This window comes from Zonotrichia leucophrys, chromosome 7 (assembly GCF_028769735.1).
Source record: "Zonotrichia leucophrys gambelii isolate GWCS_2022_RI chromosome 7, RI_Zleu_2.0, whole genome shotgun sequence".
In the NCBI taxonomy this organism is placed as follows: Eukaryota; Metazoa; Chordata; class Aves; order Passeriformes; family Passerellidae; genus Zonotrichia; species Zonotrichia leucophrys.
Genome location: NC_088177.1, coordinates 32,185,137 through 32,192,202, shown reverse-complemented (window position 1 = coordinate 32,192,202; position 7,066 = coordinate 32,185,137). Strand labels below are relative to the sequence as shown.

Here is a 7,066-nt window from a genome sequence, read left to right as displayed (position 1 = left end):
AGAGTTCATTGGAATTATGCTGGCAAAGAATTACTGACTTACTCTTCCCCTCATTAGCATCCTTATGGTACAGTTAACTAATGCAATGTCTGGGCCAAATTCACTGGTAACTATTAAGGACTAGATCACCTTGAGCGCTCTGCATTTATGTGATTATAAACCCAGTGAAATTTAACGCTACTCAGAAATGAATCAAGCTCAAAATTTACACTGATTAAAGCTGAGTTACACTTCGTAGCCCTCTGACAAAGTTCTGGCTGAAATAAAATAGCATAAAGTAATAAATCATTTTCTACCTCCTGCATTTCCTTATTCCTGGGGAAGAAGGAGAACTGTGGTTTGGGTTTTTTCATTGTTGTTTTTTCTTCCTCCTAAGTCCCCAAAGCATTAATTAGCTGCTTATATTTTTCTCTACCAAGTAATAGATAGTGACGCAGTTTGTTAACCCAACCAGGTCATTTCTCCCAGAACTAAATTCCCTTGTTATTAATATACACTTTCCATGGGATTACAGCTACTGCATTACCTTCTAAACCATTGCCACAATATCTCAGCAGGAATTTCCCCAGATAATTTCCTATCTTACCCACAGATTTGTTTTTTGAAAGATTATCACTTTTGCAGATTTGTACAGTCCTCTGGTTTTGCTGAATGGTAGCCAGCTTTGCTCTAAATTCTGAGAATTGTCAAGCATCCTAACATACATTCATTCTCACCCTCATCCTCCAGAGAGATATCAAATTCTCTGGTTTTTTATTTTTGCAGTTATTCACTTTTCTTCTTCATCCATTTAATCTGTGCTCAAGGGTCAACTAGACCTAAATGAGATATTCCCTCCCTTTCTCACCCACACTCTTCTCTCTCTATTTACCTTTTTCACCTCTCTGCATGTAGAAGGCTCTAAATGTCATAAAATATTTTAGGGCTAATTGTGGGAGGTTAATGAACGATTTGATCTCTCTTCAGGATTTAAATTATATAAATGCAGGAAGAATTCACAGTGTAGTAAAACCCTTTGAAATCTGTTCCACTAAAACTAACTCACTGTGCAACTTGGCCAAAATGTTTAGTACCTGTTCCAATATGAACTGAAAACAGCAGGAATATTGCCTCTTTTAAGGAATAGAAAACAAACATGTACACTTGCACACTAAGTGTCTCTGTGTGATTTTGATTCATGGAAAAATTCTCACTGATATACTTGCATTTGAACCAATATTCTAAGCCATTATAAAATGAAAATTCGGATTTGGGTCATCAAGATTGGTTTCAAGGTTTTACGGATTAGTGTTTCTGACGCCACTTGGAAGAGAAAGGTTTATAGAAAACAAACGTAAATCTGGAGAATAATAAGAATCCTGGATGCAGTTTTAAAGGAAAAGCAGTGATTTATTTGCATATATAAAATTTGCAGAAATGTGAAGATTTTGTCAACATTTCCATGAGTAAGTTATTCAAAATCTTCTACACAATATGCAATATGCCATATTAATGAGGCTAGAAAGGGGTGCTCAGATATATGGTATGCATCAATGGAGAAAAGGTGAGACTGTTTGCAACTATGTGAAAGGAAAACAAACCCCTTCTCAAAAACACTGTGCATTTTCTTCACAATAAGCTGTCAAAAATATTATTCAGCTGCTCCTTTGGGATAAAAAGGCCCGTTGCAATGCCAGCCTTTTCAGGGGACAAAGCTGCATAATTTTGCCCATTACTCTGGCAAAGCGCTGGCTGAATTTCTTTCTCACATTAAAGCAAAGCTGTTTGCCTCCATCTACAGCTCTGAGGTCTTTGTGGTGAAGTTTCTAGGAAAATGCTAAGTCGTATCTATGAAAAATTGCATAAATTCCACACATCCCCCTACACCTGACATTTTTCTCCTACACCTGACATTTTTCTCCTTTTCTGCTATTTGTTCCGTCACAACAAATGCCCAGCCTGTGCTGTGTAATGGAGTAACTGGATATGGGACATTTAGCTTACTAGACCTCTGCAGTGCAGAAATGGAATGAAAAAAAAATCCAAGCTAGCTTAAAATCCTTTCAGCACTACAGCATTGGTGGCAGAGCTTTGGACAAAGTGTGGGGACCAGGCCATCAAAGGCAGCAGACTTTTACTGCCCTTCCCTTAAAGCAGACAATGCTGACAGGTAGAAAACGCTTCCTGTGTTTTTTTAGTGCCAGGCAGGCACTTCCCTGGCACTCAGCACAGCATCATCCCACGTGTCTTGTTGCAGGATAGCTGTGATCAAAGCACAGGGAGAGGTGCAGCTGCTTCAGCGTTGATTCGCACCACCATCACCACCACCAGTCCTAATTTAATGTCCTTTTGCTGTTGCCACCCTCCAAAGACCATCTCCACCTTCTGTCCTGTGCAGAGCTCTCCTGCAGGAGCTGGAGGGGTGCCTTGACCAGAAAGGGAGGAAACACCACTGTGAGAGGGGATGGAGCTTCAGGGGAGGTCCCATCATCCACGTGAATCTTCCTCTAAGGTTTCTGAACCCCAAAGAAAAGACAAACATTGCCAGTCTTCCAAGAGCCATCGGGGATCTCTGTATTGAGAGAGAAATAAAATGAGTCAAATATTTCCAGGTGTATTGAAAAAAAATAAATAAAAAGGTTCTCTTTCGCTCTGTTGTAAGAAATTACGGGTCATCGTGTTACCATGGTTTTACTTTAGGACAGTCATGTCTCAGCTGTTATCCTTTATCAACTGAGGCAGAAATAATTCACTTTTCTCCCGAGCGTGCAGATTGCACATTCCCAAGCGCCATCTACTGGTGTTCCACCTGGGAGCCGCCTCCAAGCACACGAGCATCCTTCGTTCTGGCATTTGGCAGGGCACGGATTCAACAAATTCATGTTCCTTCCAGTTTCCAGAAAGCACAGAGAAAGTGTGAGGTAGGAAAAAAGAACTCCTGCTCTGGGCTGCTCAAAGAGAGCTGCTAGAACCAGCTCCAGGAAAAGCTTAATCCTGGATTTCATTAGTTGAGAACAGATCATTCAATCTGAACATTCAAAGCCATGCAAAACTGGACCTTGTTTGTTCTTCTTCTGGTGAAACTTTGTGCTTTGATTTCTTCACTCATGTAAGGAAAAGTCTTCAAAGAAAATATTACAGTAAACCCAGGTTTTTTAGATTATATGACTAAATCCCAGAGTTTTCAAAATTATTTTCTACAAAAGTTCTCTAAATAATGTATTTTTCTCAAGACAGTGGAGCAAAACACCCTTGTTAATTCACTCTGTAACTTTCTATCATTAGAGAGTTCATTAGCAAAACTAATTAAAAATATATATTTTATTCAATTTTACTAAGTGCTGTTTATTTTGCATATTTTCTTTCCTAATTATCTTCCCTCCCATTTTATAGTTAGTTTTAGAAAAAAAATCTTTTATTCTTTTCTGTCAAAACTTTGTTGAATTTCAAGCAAATTTGCTAAAATATTTGATACCTAAGCAAAGGATGACTACTTACTGGGAAAAGTGTGGACTTAAAAATATCTTCAAGGCAACTTTGAATATTCTCAGTTCTGAAGAAGTTCTTTGAAGATATCATCCTAGCTCTCTCACCTGGAGGCTTTCATACCCTGCAGTAGCTCAGAGCATCTACTAAAGTATTCAGAGCGTCAGTGGCACTTGCCTTAGAAGCCATTATGGTAATGCATTCCTGATTCCTGAAGACAAAGTGTTCCTGCATGACAGGACTGACCCACAGGGGATGTGTTTGTGGTGTTGGCCACCACTAACAATTCATAATGGCCCTGGTGGGCAATATTCAGAATGTTTGTACACCCACTCTTCCCACATACGGATCAGAGGACCGAAAATATTACACATTTCCATCTCCCCTCAGTTATAATCAGCCTGAAAGTAGTTTAAAATAAAAAGGTATAAACCCCTGCCCAGTAGTCAAAATATCTACAGGCATTGTCTGCAAAATTTGGTTTGAACATTCCTTTGTAAATTCTCACTCAACAAGTCAGACATATACCAAAAAAGATGGGGTGCTTTTCAAATCATGTTAAAGAAATTAAGACTTGAAATAAGCATGGCACTACATTCTTTGTTACAAACTCCTCAATTTTTATGAGCTTTCTATGCAGAAACCTTCCCCTACTCAAGAAATCAAATATCTGCAAAACTGTCTGTACAAATCTCAAAAGAGGATTTTTGCACTTGTAATGGTCCTGATCTGTAACAAATTGATGTAATTTCCCATGAAGGAAAAGAATAAATCACAAATCAGGAAAAAGTGCCTCAAATAGCAGACTCAGGAACCAATCCCTCCATCAAGGAAATAGACCTTAGCGCAAGTCAGCACCAAAAGTTAAGCAGCAGACCTCCATAGCACCCTGCCCAAATCCAAGACCCCATGTGCTTTGTTACTTGTGAGAAATTCCAGCTACTGCTTAAAAAAAAAGCAGCCAACAAAATCTAGCAATGTGGCCTTTGGGCCCTTGAAATGAATGCTAATCCTCCCTTACACCCTGAGCCAGAGGAGGGCTGGACTGTGGCTGACAAACTGCCCAGTTTAGGATTCAAGACAGACTGGGTCATGGCCCAGGCTTATCAGAAGTGTGGCATCTTTCTGCAGACAGATTAGAGATTTTCTGGCATTTGGTTTGGCTTTTGTAAAGCATTTGCTGGCTGTCCCATTTTGATCCATCTATTGGGGGCAGAAGATTGCTTTTATATTGTGCAAAGATGGTGCCACTCGTGGAGAACCCAGCCTTATATAGCAATTCCAAACAATAAGTCACCATTTCAAAGGAACTTCCTGTAATATTTCTGTGCTACTCAAACTGGCTGCTTCCCATTCCCTGGGCTCCAAACAAAAATAGTTACCACAGCATCCCTCAGAACCCCAGTTATGCTCCCATATATTAATTATAATGAAAATGACCTTTTAATATTGATAATCTCCATCTTTGTTCAGACACATTTCCTTACATACTCGAGGTTAGTAAGATGCACACAAATGAGCTAGATTAAGGTTAATTTTCTTCTGTTTACTCATTGATCCTAAAATACAGGACATAAGAAAAAGGAAAGAATAATTTCAAATGCAACCATTCCACTGAGAACTCAGTGGATACTTTTAAAATTATTATTAATGCTTCCCCCCCACACACAGAGTGTAGTGCAGACAAGTTATCACCAATGAAGAATTACAAAAACACATCTGTGCAGCAAAGGTCAGATAAGATTAAAAGAGCTAGTCCTATTTAGGTATTTTGTAATACAGGATTCCAGGTCCCAGGGAAGCTAGGATGAAACTGTTGAGCCTCAGAGACCTCATACTTCAGCTTACCTAAAAATATCAGGAAAAAGCCAAGACCTTTGCAAGCCATCAGGGATTTGTTTTCTTTCTCAGCTGACTACTAGAGGAAGCTTCCTCTGGAATAATCAATGCACTCTACCCCTAGCAGAATTTGTACCAGGTGGCAGTCAAATACGCTGAAAGTGTGGTCAACACCTGAGGTAAATGTCACTGGTTCCCCTGAGACTGAGAGTTCAAGTCTTTAATACAAGTAGTTTAGTATTTTTATGCAAAGAAAACCCATTACTTTATCTAAAACCAGCCAAGCCCCCTCTTACAGAGAACCTTAAAACCATCAGCCACTTCTCAGAGAGGATGAAAATAGCAAACATCTTTTGTAAATGCCTAATTCAAGAATGAATTATCTGTATGTACATGAAGAATGCAGTCTTTTCTAATTAAGTACTCTATTTAAAAAAAAATAAGTATCTTTGCTGCTGTTAGGTCTGGTTTGGCTCAATTTTGCTGTTGTCTAATTGCCATTTCTACCTATGCTTCTACCTAGATTTGGTTTTCCTATTCCCAGTCACCCTCATATTACCACTTATCATCCACATTTGGAAGAATTGAAATGACATTTATTACCTTCCTCCTGCCAATGCAAGCATCTTGTGCTGCCTTACAAAAACAGTGGTCACCTTACTGCAGAATACAAATTCTATTGGATACATCAGTCACAGCATCTGTGTGGCTGAACCCAATTTATGAAACATTTATTAACTTATGGGCATTAACTAGTTGGGTCTGTTTGAAACAATAGGGAAACAGGTTTGTTTAATTTGGTTTGTTTAATTTGGTTTGGTTCAGGGTTTTTCTCTGCTTATTTTAAATAACCTGGCCTGGAGATTATTGCAATTGACAGTTTGGACATTAAGAGAGCTGTTTGGGAATGCTGCAGTGTGCCAGAGTGTGGTATGGAGCACAGGCTCAGCAGTTAGATAAAACACGACGTGCTTTTTACCTGCGTGTGTGTGTACATACATATATATAACACTTTTTCTGTAGTAACATAGTTTAGTATATTGTAGCAATTAGCAATTCCTCTCTGCATACAGAATCCCAGAATCAATTAGCTTATAAAAGGTCTCTCAGATCATAGTCCAGCCTATGACCAAACACCACCATGTCAATCCCACCATGGCACTGAGTGCCATGTTCAGTCTTTCCCTAAACACCTCCAGGGGCAGTGGCTCCACCACCTCCCTGGGCACCCCATTCCAATGTCTAACCACCCTTTCAGTGAAGAAATTCTTCCTGATCTCCTCCAAACCTCACCTGGCCCACTTGAGGCTGTGTTCTCCTCATCCCAGGTTTCCTGGAGAAGAGTCCAACCTCCACGTGGCTACAGCCCCCTATCAGGGAGTTGTAGAAAGTGATAAGATCTGCCCTTGAGCCTCCTTTTCTCCAGGCTAAACACCCCCAGCTCCCCCAGCTGATCCTCACTGTCTTCCAGACCCTTCACCAGCCTTGTTTCCCTTCTCTGGACACACTCCAACATCTCAACATTCTTCCTAAACTGAGGGGCTGAGAACTGGACACAGGACTCAAGGTTCAGCCTACCCAGTGCTGAGTACAGGAGAAGAATCCCTTCCCTCCTCCTGCTGGCCACACTGTCCCCCAAAAGCCTTGTTTTCCTGATTTTCCTGACAGACACAAATGGTTGTGATTAGCTGCACTATTGGCCCTGTTGTGCTTGGCCTCCATGCAAAAGTGTTTTCTCCACAAGTCTCACAGCTGTCAGCCA

At 40.2% G+C, this 7,066-nt stretch overlaps 1 long non-coding RNA gene across 1 annotated transcript; it reads right to left on the bottom strand.

Annotated features, from left to right (window-relative positions):
• Positions 1-1,364: 1,364 nt before the first annotated feature.
• Positions 1,365-6,910, bottom strand: LOC135450345 (uncharacterized). The gene is made up of 3 exons (XR_010441038.1): positions 6,883-6,910; positions 6,598-6,674; positions 1,365-2,551 (listed from the first exon to the last, which is right to left on the bottom strand). It is a non-coding gene; the product is annotated as an uncharacterized LOC135450345 (long non-coding RNA).
• Positions 6,911-7,066: the final 156 nt, after the last annotated feature.